Genomic DNA, 15432 nt, shown 5'->3' with positions numbered 1-15432 from the left:
TATAAATGACCTGGTGATAAGCAATAACTGGTCCAAAAACTGTAAACAGTCGTCAGCTGACTCATTCCTACAAAGTACTTGGTGCAGGTTGTTATAAAAAATGCATTGTGTTTAAAAAACACAGGCCCATATTTATACTTTTTTAGCGCCGCATTTACGTCATTTTTTGGCGCAAAAGCGGGGCAAACTTACAAAATATAAGGGGCATATTTATACTCCGTTTGCGCCAAATTAGCGTCGTTTTTTTCGACGCAAATTCGGCGCAAAACTAACGCCATATTTATACTTTGGCGTTAGACGCGTCTAGCGCCAAAGTATGGGCAAATAGCGTAATTTTTTTGCGTGAACGCCTTCCTTGCGTTAATGAGATGCAAGGAAGGCGTTCCCGTCTAAAAAAATGACGGCGACGCAAATGCGTCGTATTTATACTCCCGGGCAAAAATCACGCCCGGGAGTGGTCGGGTCAAAAAACCCCGCATTTGCGCCACTTTTTAACGCCTGGGTCAGGGTAGGCGTTAAGGGGACTGTGGGCTCAAAATGAGCCCACAGGTGCCCTCCCCTGCCCCCAGGGACCCCCCCTGCCACCCTTGCCCACCCCAGGAGGACACCCAAGGATGGAGGGACCCATCCCAGGGACATTCAGGTAAGTTCAGGTAAGTATAATTTTTTTTTTTTTTTTTTTTTTGGGTGGCATAGGAGGGCCTAATTTGTGCCCCCCTACATGCCACTATGCCCAATGACCATGCCCAGGGGACATAAGTCCCCTGGGCATGGCCATTGGGCAAGGGGGCATGACTCCTGTCTTTACTAAGACAGGAGTCATGTAAATGGCGTCTGGGCGTCGTTTTAAATGGCGCAAATCGGGTTAAGACGATTTTTTAGCGTCAACCTGACTTGCACCATTTTTAAGACGCCCTAACGCCATTTTTCCCTATGCCGGCGCTGCCTGGTGTACGTGGTTTTTTTCCACGCACACCAGGCAGCGCCGGTCTGCTTGCGCCGGCTAACGCCATTCAATAAATACGGCGCCCGCATGGTGCTTCAGAATGGCGTTAGCCGGCGCAAAATTTTTTGACGCTAAACTGCGTTAGCGCAGTTTAGCGTCAAAAAGTATAAATACGGGCCAATTGTATTTTGTAAATCTGCGCCGCTTTTGCGTCAAACAATGAAGCAAATGCGGCGCTAAAAAAGTATAACTACAGCAACAATGTCCTATTGACGGTTGTGTTAGAGTACCTTTAGTTTCCATTGCTTTCTCTTTCACTCTGTGAGATGACCAGAAAGCAGCAAGTTGCACGAGGCGCAGGTTCAGCTTTTCAGTCTGTAAAAACCACTGAGGTGAAAAGCCTGGCCGGCCTGTCAGATTGGCATTTTTAATCTCCACGCTTAATCGGTTGTGTTAAGTGAACACTAGGGTCAAGACACATGTCTGTTATACTGAACAACTAGTAAACTAGGAAAGAAGTCCTTAATAAATTGTTCTTCCTGGTATATTGTCACATTTACAGAATCCCAGGAACTAAATTAGAGGTGATCGCTCGAGAGCAGGTGATTCAGTTGCACCTCTGACCGCAAATATCACATTAAAAACCCTTTGTGCTATTGTAGTGAAGGTTTCTTAAGATAGTTTGCTGTGTGTAAATGAAAAGAAAAAAACACCTTACTTGCAGCACAACGTCTGACGTCCGAAGTCCTCCTCGCTCTGGTCTCCTCGCGGGCTCCAGGAAATTCCCTTAAGCAATCTTGGCGCTGCTTTCATGCTGGTAACTAGTATGAAAGAAGCTTCAGGATTGGAGGGAGCGGACTCTCTGAGCGCTCTTAAGAGTGCTTTCTCCAACCCAACTGTCTTAAGACAGCCGGGTTAGAGAAATTTAAAGTGCGCATGTCTGGCTGGCCGTCGCAAGACAGCTGGCTAAAAAGACATGCACACTTTAAACTGTGAACAGCTCACTGCTGCCACTCAGCAGCAGCAGCCCGCCCCATCCTGAAACCAGGTTCAAAATGGGAGGATGGAAAATAAAATAGTAATGCATGAACTTTATTACCATTTTATTTTTCATCCCTGGGGAGCATTTTAGGTAGAGGGGCAACGCTCTTCTGCCCTAAAGGAGGAACCATCGCTGATAAGGACTTCCACACATATGACTGATAATCAGCGGTTGTTCCACACGGGCCTGCAAGCAAAATTCATTTTCATGCAAGGAGGGACACTTAGGATGAAGCAGCCATGTATTCTGGGTGAGAGATCTGCTTCCTTTATTATAGGTGTTGGAAACAGGATGCTGCTTTGCTCTGCTCTAGACTCTACCATTTTCAAAAACTCTTATGCAACCATATACCTGCAGCTGGTGCTTCAATCTTTTAGGTGCTAATTTTCTCTTAAAAATTCAAAAATTCATCTCTGGTTCTAATGATTGGATTTATTTGCCGTGCTGTCATTTTATTTGCTACGATGTACTCTATTTTTCTGAATTGTTTTATGATTTTTATTTTGTAGTGTTTTCATTTAACTACTGTTTGTGTGCTGCATCAATAATTTACAGAATGCCTCTAAGTTCAGCCTGACTGCTTTTGTGCCTAGTTCCCAGAAGGTTAAGCACAGGTTAATTCAGTTCCTTTTTAAAGTTCACCTTGACAAGTATTGTGATTGTTGCATAAGTGAGCTTCCACCTCCCCCAAACAATAACTCAGTTTCTCACATTGGTGTTCAGTGGTGGTATCCAGTACTTGTGTTTGAGTAGAGCCACTCGGTGATTTGTGTAAACTTAAAGTCCCTGACAATAATCTGATATCAAATTGTTTTTTTTTAATTGTTCTTGATTGCCTACTTTTTTCCTAGTAACATTCCTACCTCACATTTTGTGCATATGTGACTCTTGCCTGCAAACATGGAGTTGGATAGTGACAGCCTTGAAACGGGAGTATGGCAGAGCTGAAGAATTTGTGTGGGGACAGGGGCCTGAAGCCAGCCAAGGGCTCTCCAAAGTTAGAATACAATATAATCCTCCAACCCTGAAAGAAGATATCTAGAATGCAAGCCATAGCAGAGGAGAAGGATGATGATGCTGAGGAGGATGGTGAAATGGAGGTTGAGGAGGATAAATCTGCAACAATTCCAGAGCTAGAAGGGCAGGATAACCTTCTGCCCAGAACCAGAGAAGAGAGGTAAACCCACACAGTGAGGTCCCCTACTGGTCCAGCACAGGAAGCAGTGTGGCCTCCCACCACCTGTCCCTTAAGGAACTGGAAGACAGGCAAGCTGAGCAGAGTTCATGCTGCAGCTGGCCCTGCTGTAACTTGCTGAAAAAGCGACTAGGGATGAGGCAGAAGGAGCCCAGGAGATGGCTGAGGCAGAGACAGCCTGGGACCTGGAAGAGAGAGCGCTAACTCTGTAAGAAAATAAACATTTGTGGGCTTACAAAATGAGTATAAAGTGAGTATAAAGGAACTGGGCTTGAAGATGCAGAAGCTCATTGAGTCCAGTAATAATGGTGGCCATTGAAGACAGGGGGGTTCACATACTTAAATACCTGGTGCCTAACGGTGAAGTGGGGGGGTGACATAGACAGGTGGCTTGAGGCACATGGGAAAGCTCTAGATATGCATGGGGTCCCTAAGCAGGATTGGGGAGACAGTCTCTGGAGACATAAACCAAATGAGGAAAAGGATTCGCTGCTAGCCCTAGAGAAGGGTGACTTATGAAAGAAACCCTTGTTAGGAAGTATAGATTCACCCCTGAGAATTTTTAAATTAAAATGTATGGACAGCCAGAAGCTGTCAGGCCAGCCCTGGGAAGAATTTTTGGATTACTTTCTTAAGGCAATGGATTGTTTGGAGAAGAGTAGTAAGGTACACACTTATGAAGAGGTGTGCAAGAGAGCACATCGTCAGTGTTGGTTTTCCAGAACTTTACCAACAACTATTAGATAGAATGCTCACTGGTCCAAGGGAGTTTGCCAAGGAAGCAGACCGCTGGCACAGCAAGCAGGTTCATAAGGAGGTGGCTGGGACTCACCCGAATAAGGGTGGTTCAGGTCCCCACCAGCAGAGTGAGGGGGAAGTTTAAGGTGACACAGGCAGCTTTCTGTATAAGGTGGGGGAAATGGTTCCCATGCCCCTTCTGAGAAACAGTGGGAGTTTCTGGTGAGAGGTTGCCTGAGATGCCCCATTCGGATCCCTGTTGTTTTGAGTGTTCCAGCTTAATACATAAGCAGGGGGGCTGTCTGCCCAAAGAAACCACCACTGCAGGAATTCCCACAGGAGTGGCCAGAGTGGCTTTAGGGGTCTTATGGAACAGAGGGTAGAACATACCCAGGTATCCCTTAGCTGCAAGGTGGACTCTAAGGGCAACATTGTGATCCCTGAGGGTGGGAATTGTCACTTCCATCAGGTTACAGTTAATGGGACATCAATCACTGCCTTATGGGATACCTGTGCTAATCAGACCATGGTGGTGATGAGGTATTCCCAGAGCATTACACCAGACAGGTGTGTAGGATAATCAGATCCGTAGATAGCATTTTTGCCACCCTATGGATCTGGTGTTCCTAGAATGGGATGGGAAAGTGGCCCAGAGGACGTTCCTAGTTAGTCCCCAGAAGGCCATTGACTGCATTTTGGGAAATTAATTACCACCAGTGTTAGAGGAGCTTGGGAAGGGCGGCTGCCCAGGGTGCCCTAGAAACTCAAGCTTAGGGGGAGATTACAACCCCAAAAAGGACAGTATGGAGGCCCAGCTGTTGCAGCCCATGAGAAAGCAACATTAGCCCTCTTGTGAGCCCTGAAGAATAGTGAGGATGTAATCCTACTCTAAATGAAGGTGCCCATACTCAAGTCTACCTTGATTTGTGCTAGTCTGTAAAGCTGGTGTCTATTTGATCAAGGTTTGTGGATACACTTGGTGCTCTTGTGCAAGACTCAAAGGGAACAACAGGTATCAGTCAGTGAGTAAAGCACTGCCATGTGTAGATATCATGTCATGCCTGAATGTGTCAGAAAATGTTGCCTTACGTGACATGGCATTAGGGTCATATAGTACATGTATATGCCATTAGTATGGGCTGCGCATGACATATTGGCCACCGATGCACCTCACAGCAGGATGAAATTGGCTTGGAGCTCATGATCTTCTCTTTTATGTATTTTATGCTAAAACACATGTTGTCCTCTCACTCGACTTACCTTCCCCGCAACAGATTCACAACAATCTTTGTCCCCTCCATAGATACATACATCCTTCACTAATCTATTTAGCAGTGTCTGTGGCACTTTGCATCTGGCAATGAAATGGCCAATGAGTATTTTGTAGATATTTGTTTATAAGATAGAGCGTGCTTATGTGTGCTGTTTCTTTATTAATTGCATCAATAAAATCACATTGATTAAACCTGTTCGGGTCATATTTGGGTTTGGCTTTTGAGACAGCTTTTGTTGTTTCGCCTGACTATTGTTTTTCCAAAAGTAATCAGACAAAATATGTATGCACAAAGGGCTTTTTAATAAGTTGGCTTCATCCATCTGCCTGTTCTATTGTCATTTAAATTTGCAAAGGGCCTTCCACTGTGCAGCAACAACCATTACTGCACTTCTAGTACCTTTTACACTGTTTGAGCTAGAAACACATTTTTAAAATCGGCAGATTATTCAGTAGCTGATAGAGTATGTGTCAAATGCGGAAAATCAATAATCATGCAAAAATCACCACAGCCGCACAAATGCATAATTCCACTAGCCCTGATTATGGCCCATTCCGCTTTGGAATTTTGCAAACTGACCTATTAGTGCATAGGTCAATGTATACAATTCTTTATTGTTCTAAAAATAATGGTTGGAAATTGCGAACAAATTTTCATGACCAGATCTTCATACATCTGGCACAACATTTGAAAGTTCTAGTTAAAAAAGTTTTAATAAACATTATTTGAAATATTTTTTTTTAATTCTAACTTTTTTCTTCACCAAAAACTTACCATTATCATGACTTGACTCTAGCTCCAAATTTGTGTAAAAGAGAAGTTCAAGTACTACATCTACTCAGGTGAGTTAATGAAAGCATGAGGTAATGATCCTATTATTAACTGGTAATCTTCCTAACCCAGGTTGCTGTGTTCATTATCCCAGTCGTAACACATGGGTGGCACCTCCCCCAGATAGCCTTTCCTCAAGCTTGAGACATGTAGACAACAACTTTCTTTATGTTCTTAGTATAAAACCCCTCTCCATCCCAGCAAGTAACAACTCTCATACGTCCCAAGGGCAAGCAATTGGGGAACCAGACATCCAGACTGGGAGGGAGAAAGGAATGGGGACTGAAGTGAGGAGCTCAATGACTCGAGGTAGTGAAGATTTGTGATAAATAATAGGACCATTACCTCCTCGTCTCTGATCCCCATCCCAGTTCTGACACAAGAAGATATACTAAAATTTGAAGCACAACACCAGTGCTTAATTTGTAAATAAAAGCGTGCCGGTGCCCAAAGCCCTCCTCTTAAACACGCGGCTGCAGCAATTACATATGCGAACACGGAATACTGATGCAGTGTAATCCTGAAGCCATGTTGGGCCTCTTCAATCCATATAAAGCCACTCTCTGCCCCTTCAGCTCAATATTGCAGCTTTTTGCTTTCTCCCATTGTTACACTTTTTTTTCGTTTTTCTCTTCCTGCGTCTTGCCCACGTGTGTCTTTTTCTCGCAGTAAATGCTTGAGGCACAAAAAGAAGGGCCGGCCCTCAAAAATAAATGCCGGTGCCTCGCACCGGAATCAACAAGCTTTGCATGGAATTGTAGAGGTATTCAAACTGACCTTGCCTCATTATTCCCCGTTACATACCTCGTCGTTGGTGGTACTCCCTGCTGCAACTGTTTTTGGCACTATACTCTCATTAAGTTTTGGCTTTTGCTCGTAAATGTTGATTGACGTTACCGTTTGGATTACCCATTCTTGAGTGAGAGACACGTGCAAAATGTTGGTAAATCTAGCCCAGAGAATATTTAAAAGTTTACACATTTGCAGTGCGGCAATCAGGCGGACCAGGGAGCGCAGGGAAGTGCAGAAGCAGCTAGAATAACCCGTTATGCATATGAACTAAACATCAGTCAGTTCCAGGAACAGGGTGACAGCTCAAACAGTCATTTTTTTCAGTACTGTTAACTTAAACCATTAGAGGTTTCATAGATTCAAAAACAGCGGCCCCAGGTCCCTTAGCCTACTTGTAAATGCAGCTTTGACTGAAAAAGGGTTGCAGGCTTAAGGTCACTGTGCTCACATGAGAGCATAATGTCTGAGACAAAAGAACCCAACTCACTTGTTGACTCCAGCTATGTCACACGCCCACCACTCATACAGCAAAATACAGCTTATGTGTGCAGCCATTCTGCTATTGCTTTGGAGCAGCCTTTAACCACATCAGATTGCTGTGTGCATCACGGCGTGAGTCAACACGATGTGACATCGCCAGAACAAAAGAAGTCAACAGAACAGACCGATTTATAAGCATCGCCGTTCGGAAAGCGAAATTCTATGATGTAAAATGATGTAATTCAGTATTATGTTGTAATATTTGATCTCTATCATCTTTGCAAACTTGGGAAAATGTTGCCATAGAAAATAAGACTTTTTGAATGTATTATTTTTGGCTGCAAACTAAAGCTTTCAGTGGAATGGTCTGAATGTTTGCTGGAAGTGATTTCTCACTGTTACACTGAGTTAAATTACACATATAGCATTTGCAGATAGTGCTCCAAGCTATTTTTATATGGTGGCATTTCACATAATAACAAAGTAAAACAGGTAAAAGATGTACTAATGTATACAGGAAAACAGCAAGGGCTGTGAGAAAATGTACTGTCGTTTACAAGAAAACAATGAGGGCTGTGAACCTCTAGAAACAGCCAGTCAGACAAACTATATATTTTTAAAGGGGCTCTGCTCCACAGCTTCAAATACTGATAGTGGTGGAGCATGGACTTTATTTATATATTTTGGTTTACGGTATCAATCTTACCAACTACCCGCTGTTCAGGCCGATGGACCTTGGAAGCAGATGAGGTTAACCAGAAGCTGCAAATACAATCAAGCTATTCATCAACAGTTCAATTAATTACCATCTCTTGGGAGTCAATGATGAGAGTTGGTGTGAGTTTCAAAGCTTTATTTAAATCTTTAGTAAATATATCTGTCTTAAATCTCAAAATATGCAATGAATTGATAATCAATACAATACAGAATATAAATCCCTATTCTAAGTTTAGAGAATGAGAGAAAAACATCTATTAGAACTAATAAAGAGTTCCAATTCAAGAGGTGAAAGCATACAACTTTTGCTGCAATTCTAAATAAGTCAGAACTTTCTATAAACAGAGGTTCAAGAAACTCAGTAGAGTCTCAGAGTGGCATAGATTCAGACAAGGGAAAATGAATGAGTCTCAGAATAAATCTGAGAAGCATTTCAGCAAAAGGTTCTACAGAGAGTCTGGAAAGTGGAAGATCAAATCTGAGCCTACTAGGAACACACACTTTTATAAGTTTACATTGATAACAGTTTATCACAAATCATTGCAGGTTATGCTGTCTTCATGGGAAGAGGAAAGCGTTTGTCGTCTAACCAGTCAAGAAACAAAGGACTAAAGATATGAACATTCAAATGAAACATTAGTTGAAACAACTGTAGAATCACAGAAGAATTCCTATAGTTCGATTACTAAAAGACAAAACAGTTCATGGGTAGGCCTCTGCATCACGCTAATGAAATCATACGTTTCGCACACATTGCAACTAGCAAATTACTGTTCATGAAAAAACATTCTGCGGAAATTAAACTAAATATTTGAATACAGTATTATATTCAATGTATGCTTGTGAAAAGGACAAAATCTAACAATGTTGTTGGGTTATAACTTTAGCTTTGTTAAAATCTATAACATTTTACATTGCTGACCTAAGTCGTGTATAGAAAATAGTTTAGTTCAGCAAATCTAAACCAAGTGTAATAAAAATTCAATAGCCTTGTGCACTTCTTGGTTCATAAAATAGGGCTCTTCGTTTGAGGCCTACATGTTATTTTCACATGTTAATTGCATTTATTTTTATTTATTTGAAATGTCCTAGCAACCTTCCCTGCTGACGGTTTCTAACCATCAAAAATCATTCACAGATTATCTCATAGCTCACTCTTGTCTTCAGTTGAGTCTTTTCCTTTTTGTTTTAGGTTTTCTCTCTCCTTTAATCTTGTGCATCCTTTGATAATGCATTCACTTAGTTCTAACTCTTTCTTTATCTGTTTGTATCTTTTGCTGTTCTTTTTCTTTGCAATACATTTTTGATAGGCTTATATACTCCCAGTAAAGTCAGGAACAGACAACTACAATTAATACAGGTGCTGTTGCAATCCATTTCCAATTGCAGAAACTCCCTTTGTGAAGCTTTTTACTACACTCATGGTTTCTAATAGTTCCAGGTCAGGTATGATGTCTGAAATATTCTTTGTGTTTTCTTTGATTTTCTTACTCTCATCAGGTATGTATGTGCAACTTTTTTCAGATTTCAAAATTTTACAGACTCCGCCTCTTTTTGCAAGCACAATGTCTAAAGTATATCTGCTTGTAAATCCATGGGTCTAACTGCCACTAATTCTGTGTTTGCAAGTAACAAACTCCAGATGTACTGGTTGCAAGCTTATCAACTACTATTGAAAGCTTTCTAATTTTCTCCTCATTCAGTATGACTCCCATAGCTTGAATAATAGCACCAAAAATGTCCCCCACTAAATGTGTTTCTTCACTAATGCTTCTTGTATTTCTGTGTGCAGGTGTCATTGCTAAAGCATCTAAACTATGCACATGATACATCTTAGGAAACAGTAAGCCTAAATAGCAAATGAACTCCCAGTCAGAAGGTAATTTGAAACATGTCCTGTCCTTCAATGAAGTAAACTCCAGGTATTGCAGGATCATCACCTTGTAATATCTGCCATGTTCCTGTTGATAACTTAAATGTGTGCGCACAATTACTATTCCCTACAGGTCTCTTTCTATTTTGAAACTTTCTTCTAAAAACACATGCTGTCTGTTTTTGTCTTTTGCTCCGTTTTAACTTAGGGTAAATCATTCTCTTTTACAAATCATGATGTACCTTTTTCCATGCATTCTTTAAAACCTCTTCATTTAGATTCTTACTACATGCAATGTGTGCTCTTCTCTCTTCTAACATTGTGATAAATGTCTTTTCCAATGGTCCCATTAAGTAAGTCAAATTATTTTCTTAAGCCTTAACAATGTTAATAGGAAGGAATGGTCTAAAGTAATACCAAGCAGTTGCCATCTATTTCGCCTGTGGGTGTAAGTTCATGCTCTTCTGTCAAGGTACTTTTAAGAGAATCATGTCATAGTCAGAATTATAATACTCAATGTGCTGTGACCTATAAACTAAACCAAGCAATATGCTGCATGAAATTGCATACGACAAAGGAATGTGATGGTATTTTACCTCCCCATCACCTGAGGAAAGTAACTGTGGACACACATAACGTTCCTTGGCATTCATTGCATTTGTATACTCTTGAACTAATCTAGAATAAACTTTAGTTGAGTAATCTTCTTTCATGTAATCTACAAATGAGGCTTTCACCTCATCCTCATCCTCATCAACAACATGCACAAAAATTGTGTTAGTAAATGAGAAATATAGATTTATTTTTCTAAGGTGTAAAATGTATAACCAATAATAATGCTTTGGCTACTAATACTAGTACTAAAAATGCAATACCCATGATAATGTTGCATCTAGCTCTAGTTAGAACACACATGTTTGTCTACAATCAGATCTCTTTAAACAGTGAATGTAGCAGCTAAAAGTTAGTGTATTTATTTTAATGCACAAGCAGTCTTATTTTTTTCTTTTGTTTTACAATTCAGTTAGTTTCTTGCAGTTTTATTTAGAGCAGTTTTCGCAGAGTCTTCCTTTAACCCTAATAAGTGTTCTTGTGAAATGTTATCCCTACTCTTCTACTACTACCTTGGGCCTAGGTAATCTCCTTAATTTTTCTTAGCAGCTTATCAGTTTTATTTCAGTCTATTTGCACAATTTATTCAGTTAGTTTGTCAACAACAGTTTTTTCGTTTTAAAACCCGTTTTCAACCCTAAGGAATCAACACAATTTCAAGGGGGCTTAGGCAATCCTCTGCGCCATTTAATTAGATCTGATATTGGGACATTTAGCACTTGACTCACGTTTTATGCCTATTCAGATTCTGAATATTTTTTACAAGATACTCTTGTTCTTTTGGATCGCCTCGATATTTGTCACTCACTTTCTGTAGCACGTACACCACTTTCTTCAGTGTTTCTAGGTGGTATTGATCCACCTGTACACTTGGCCTTAATTTCTTTTGATTATAGGCTGTCGGCCATTCAGCATTGATCCTGGTCTTGAGACTGTGGTTGTTCCTTGTACTGGATCTTCTTGTGGCTCTAGTGGTATTTCAACTGTCACTTCGACTGGAGTACTTACTTCTCCTTCTTCTCCAAGAATGTCCATGCCACTCTGTGAAATATCTGGAAATTGGATCTCTTAACCTGTCTGTGGTTCTTCATCGCTTCCTTTTTGCTGTGTTGACACTTGCAGTACTTGTACAATCTGTACAACTTGCGGTTGCACAGTCACCAGTGTTCTTGGATCATGCTCATAGAACACTATCTCTTCATACAGATCTCTGTTTCTGCGAAGCACGCACTCAGTTTGACACTCTTTTTAATGGTCTCCAGTCATGATATTGTTCTTGATGTGGATTTGCAATGGCTGCATCAACCTGTAAAGAAACATAATGCACCACATCAGCCAAACCAGGATCTATCTTAGCCCATTTCAAACAGTCTTTGTGACTCAGTGTAACTGGTGTTCTTTTCCCTACATTCATCTGTTGGTATGTTACACAATGGTGACATAGATCTTCTGCAAAAAGAGCAGATGATGGGAGGCATGCTGAACAATACAAACATTCACCCCGTCACAAAAATCTGGGTTTAATCCATTGTTTTGTTGCCCACTACACTACCCCAATTTGGACCCAGCCATATGCAAATCAGTGTTGACCCTTCTCCCCATGGGAACAGTCCAGCTGGAACTGCCAAGCCACGTCCTCCCTGGACCTGAAACAAGCATCCTGGGACTGGATTCGGGGTATCACTCCTCATTAGCCATGGTAGCTCGAATACAGTGGTGCAGTGAGCACGGAACCCACGTCTGGGCATAACCTTCCCTCTTAGGGTGACAAAAGCAAAAAGAACAGATGAGGGATGGAATGCTGAACAATGCAAAGATTCATCCCCAGTCACAAAGATCTGGGTTTGATCCATTTGTTTTTGTCCACGATGCCACCCCAGTTTGGACCCAGCCATATACAAACCAGTCTTGATTTTTTAGCAAGATGGTTCCAGAGAGCAATGGTATCTTGCTGACAGGTTTCTGTTTTTTTCTGATGCCACAAGTAGGTCATCATTGTATTTAACAAGGAATGAATTAGAAGGCATTTACAATGTCTCCTGAGTTTTCCTTAGAATGTACTTAAAGATTGATGAACTTTCAATGCATCCTTATGGAATTCGGCACCATGTCAAAACTCCCTCTCGAAACACAAATGAGAATAGAAACTGTCTGTCCTCATGCAAAGGAATCGAAAAGAAAGCCTGAAAGAGGTCCACAACAGTGAACCTTTCTGCTGTGCAAGGAATCCAGTATAATATGGTGGCTGGATTCAGTAAAATTAGACAACATGGGATTACAATATCATTTACTTTCATAAATCTTGTACTATTCTAACCTCACCATTTGGCTTCTGTAATCCCAGAATCTGTGAGTTGCATGGACTCCCGATTATTTCCCTCAAAATCCCATTCTGTAACACCTTTAATTATTGGTGTTATTCCTGCTATTATCTGCGGGGTCATGTGATAAGGTAGTGTCTTCGGAAAGTTTGCTTTTGGCGTGACTGTTATTCGGACTGGTTCTACATTTAATTAGTGTGATGTCTTTCCCGGTAACATCCCACATGTCTGGATTCACAGTGTCTCTCATATCAGAGGGCAACTATTAAACAGTTCTCACTGGATAAATCCTTACAGCGTTTAGTTGTGCTGGTTTAAATTCAATGTAATCATCATGGGTTTGAAACTCTACTCCATCAGGAGTACAATAGATTGTACAAATAAATTTGCACAACAGATCCCTTCCCAACAGGTCTACAGGACTCAAATCACATATAACAAATTGGTGACTTTCTTCAAATGAACCTATTTAACAGGTACTTCTCTTAAAGCAGGATTGTAATCTGCTTGTTTGTAACTCCTACAACTTGGATCTTCTTTCCCGAAAGGAGTAGGTCTTAGACTTCCACTGTTCTGGAACGGGTAGCACCAAAGTCGATAAAAAATGACACTTGGCGACCATTTACGTAACCTTCTATAAATGGTCCACTCTGGTCTACCTAAAGGACTGCGCCAAGTATGCATTCTGCCTCCCCTCTCAGGTACCAGCCATCATTGAGAGGTATCTAAGTCAGAGCTCTCACTCTTAATGGGACCTGCCTCTGCATAGGCACTTGCACTTGTTGAACAGAAACGTTTTGCATTTGCACCCGATTTCCTCCTTGAATTTGATTGCTAGCATTCATTCTATCTGAATTAACCCGACAACCCCACTTCAAATGCCTGATTTTGTTACAAAGATGACAAGGAGTCATTTTCTTCAACATTGCAAAATCTACATCTGTACTAAGATCAATCAAAACTCCCCAACCTCTTCCCTGAACACCAACCATACCTCCTTAAACACCCTGATGACCAATGCCCTGCTTCTCATTCTGAAAAATTACATTTTGCATTACACCAACATTTCCTCAAAAGACTGATTCTGAAAACCTTTCTGTGCCAACTTAGTTTGTGCCAGCATAGATTTCCCTTTCATCTTTCTCTGCTTCATCTTGTGATCATCACTACAGTACTTAGCTTACTTCAAGACCTCATTTAATGACTTAGGGCCTGCTTTAGATATTAGCAAACAAAGACAAAAGATGGACGGAATGTGGAAGCAATCAAACATTCACCCTCAGTCACAGATTTGGGTTTATTCCATCAATTCTTTTGCTCACCACCCCACCTCAGTTTGGACCCAGCCATATGCAAATCACTTTTAACCCTGATCCCCAGGGGAACAGCCCAGCCTGAACTGTCAGGCCAGTTCCTCCCTGGACTGGAAACAAGCCTCCTGGGACCAGTTTCAGGGTATCACCCTTCATCAGCCAGGCTAGCTTAAATCCAGTAGCATAGTGAGCCCGGAACCCATGTCTGGGCATTCCCGGCGCACTTAGGATGGCAAAAGCAACCAAACACAAATGATGGACGGAATGTGGAACCAATCAAACATTCACCCTGAGTCACAGATCTGGGTTTAATTCATTTAATTATTTTGCTCACCACGCCACCCCAGGTTGGACCCAGCCATATGCAAACCAGTCTTGACCATGTTTCCCTTGGGAACAGTCCAGCCTGAACTGCCAGGCTAGGTCCTCCCTGGACTGGAAACAAGCATCCTGGGGCCGGTTTCAGGGTATCACCCTTCATCAGCCAGTTTATCTTGAATCCAGTGGCATAGTGAGCCTGGGATCCACATCTGGGCATACCCGGCGCACTTAGGGCGACAAAAGCAAACAAACATAAATGATGGACAGAATGCGGAATCAGTCAAATATTCACCCCTAGTCACAGAGCTGGGTTTAATCCATCAATTCTTTTGCTCACCGCTACACCCCAGTTTGGATCTGATTTAGATATTGTGGAAGTGTTTCTATGTCACAACGGTGACCGATATGTCATCCACCGAAATCTAATTCTCATTATTTCCTATGGGATTTAGATTTCGGCGGATGGGATATCTGTCACCGTTGTGGTGGAGTAACCCGTTTCTAAAACAGGCCCTTAGTCTGCCAACAAACACATTCAGCTACATATGCTTATCGATCTCTGGTTGCAAACCAACCACAAACTGCGAAATAAAAAATCCCATATCAGTGGGCTCAATCTGCGTTAGACCCGTATGCTGCTGAAATGCCTTCAACAATCTTTCACAATACTCATGCACTGACTCTTTCGCTTTCATTCTCACCTAATCCAAATCTTTCAGAGCAACTCTGCCTTTCAGGAAAATAATCACCTCATTGTATTCTCCATCATTATAAAAGATGGTTCATTTGTATGAGAATTTTCCAGAAGCTCTGCATCTCGTCAATGAACAGCAATTTTACATTCAGCCCACAAATTATTTGGGACAAAAATTTCAAAGAATGTATTCAAGTCAAGCCTCAACACCTTTGAAATCTTAACAAATCTTTCAACCAGTGTATATCACTCCATAGGACTTTCTCTCAATTTTGGAATATTG

At 41.4% G+C, this 15432-nt stretch overlaps 1 long non-coding RNA gene across 1 annotated transcript in view; it reads right to left on the bottom strand.

Moving 5' to 3' along the window:
* Positions 1-8183: 8183 nt before the first annotated feature.
* The window catches only part of LOC138293352 (uncharacterized), a 432170-nt gene continuing 424921 nt past the window's right edge, over positions 8184-15432 (bottom strand). The window contains exon 3 of the long non-coding RNA XR_011202975.1: positions 8184-11806. This is a non-coding gene — a long non-coding RNA (uncharacterized lncRNA). The remainder of the gene's footprint in view (positions 11807-15432) is intronic.

Source organism: Pleurodeles waltl, chromosome 4_2 (genome assembly GCF_031143425.1).
Source record: "Pleurodeles waltl isolate 20211129_DDA chromosome 4_2, aPleWal1.hap1.20221129, whole genome shotgun sequence".
In the NCBI taxonomy this organism is placed as follows: Eukaryota; Metazoa; Chordata; class Amphibia; order Caudata; family Salamandridae; genus Pleurodeles; species Pleurodeles waltl.
Note: the sequence above shows the minus strand (reverse complement) of the source record. Positions and strands in the feature narration are given on the sequence as shown.